Source organism: Callithrix jacchus, chromosome 2, assembly GCF_049354715.1.
Source record: "Callithrix jacchus isolate 240 chromosome 2, calJac240_pri, whole genome shotgun sequence".
Taxonomy (NCBI): Eukaryota; Metazoa; Chordata; class Mammalia; order Primates; family Cebidae; genus Callithrix; species Callithrix jacchus.
Window position 1 is genome coordinate 132,727,496 of NC_133503.1, and position 1,980 is coordinate 132,729,475.

Genomic DNA, 1,980 nt, shown 5'->3' on the forward strand with positions numbered 1-1,980 from the left:
AGGTTGAAGAAAAAAAGCCATCTCCACAACATTAAAATGTAAGGAGACGTAGCAAGTGCTAATGTAGAAGCTGCAGCAAGCTGTCCAGATCTACCTGAGATAATTGATGAAAAGTGGCTATCCTAATAACAGATTTTCAGTGGGAGGAAAAATGTTATATTGGAAGAAGATGTTATCTAGGACCTTTACAGCTTGAGTTAAAAAGGCAGTATCTGGCTTTGAAACTTCAAAGGGTAATCACTTTGGCAGCACATATACTATAAAAACTGAAACGATACAGAGAAGATTAGCATGGTCCCTGCACAAGGATGATATGCAAATTAGTGAAGCATTCCATTAAAAAAAATTCTTCAAAGGGTGTTGATTCTCTTATTAGGGGCTAATGCAGCTGGTGATTTTAAGTTGAAGACAATGTTCATGTACCACTCCAAAAATCCTAGGGCCTTTAAGAATTATGTTAAAACTATTCTGGCTGTGCTCTAGAAATAGAACTACAAAGCTTGGATGACAGCACATCCTTTGACAGGATGGTATACTGAATATTTTAAGCCCACTGTTGAGATCTACTGCTCAAAAAAAAAAAAAAAAAAAGATTCCTTTCCTTTCAAATTATTACTGCTCAATGACAACACACCTGGCCACCCAAGAGTACTAATGGAGATGTACAAGGAGATTGAAATTATTTTCAGGCATGCTAACACAACAGCCATTCTGCATGCAACCCATGGATCAAGTAGTCATTCCATAGGGCTATGGCTGCCACAGATAGTGATTCCTGTAATGGATCTGGAAAAAGTTAATTGGAAATCTTCTGGAAAGGATTCACTATTCTAGATGCCATTAAGAACACTCATAATTCATAAGAGGAGGTCAAAATATGAACATTAACAGGAGTTTAAAAGAAGTTGGTGCTAACCCTTTCACAGATGACTTGAAGGGGTTTAAAAGTTCTGTGGAAGAAGTAACTGCAGATGTCATGGAAATAGCAAGAGAACTAGAAGTGGAGCCTGAAGATGGGACTGAATTGCTGCCAATCTTATGATCAAACTTGAAGAGATGAGGAGCTGCTTCATAAAGATGAACAAAGAAAGTGGTTTCTTGGTAGGGAATCTTCTCCTAGGGAAGACGTTGTGAACATTGTTCAAATGACAACTGATATAGAGCATTACAGAAACTTAGTCAATAAAGCAGAAGTATGGATTGAGAGGACTGACTCCAATTTTGAAAGAAATTCTACTGTAGGTCAAATGCTATCAAATAGCATTGCATGCTACAGATAAATCTTCCGTGAATGAGTCCATTGATGCAGCAAACTTCTTATGTTAAGAAGTTGCCACAGCCACCCCAACCTTCAGCAATCACTACCCTGATCAGTCAGCAGCCATCAACAGTGAGGCAAGACCCTCCACCAGAAAAAAAGATTATAATTCGCTGAAGGCTCTGATGATCATTAACATTAAAGTATTTTTAAATTAAGGTAGGTACATCTTTTTTGTTTTTTTTTTTTTTTTGAGATGGAGTTTTGCTCTTGTTGTTCAGGCTGGAGTGCAGTGGTGTGATCTCAGCTCACTGCAACCTCTGCCTCCCGGGTTCAAGTGATTCTCCTGCCTCAGACTCCTGGGTAGCTGGGATTACAGGCACCCACTGCCATGCCTGGCTAATTTTTGTATTTTTAGTAGGGGCAGGTTTTCATCATATTGGCCAGGCTGGTCTTGAACTCCTGATCTCAGGTGATCCACCCACCTTAGCCTCCCACAATGCTGGGATTACAGGCATGAGCCACTGCACCCAGCCAGTACATCTTTTTTTTATGACATAATATAACTTGCACACTTAATAGACTACAGCATAGGGTAAATATAGCTTTTATATGCACTGGGAGACAAAAAATTCACGACTCAATTTATTGCAATATTTGCTTTGTTGGAGTGGTCTGGAGCCAAACCCACAATGTCCCCCTGGTATCCTTGTAACACTATA

The 1,980-nt window shown here is 39.4% G+C and overlaps 1 non-coding gene across 1 annotated transcript; it reads left to right on the forward strand.

Moving 5' to 3' along the window:
* Positions 1-233: 233 nt before the first annotated feature.
* On the forward strand, positions 234-343 carry LOC118151854 (U6 spliceosomal RNA). Its single transcript, XR_004740259.1, has one exon. It is a non-coding gene; the product is annotated as a U6 spliceosomal RNA (small nuclear RNA).
* Positions 344-1,980: the final 1,637 nt, after the last annotated feature.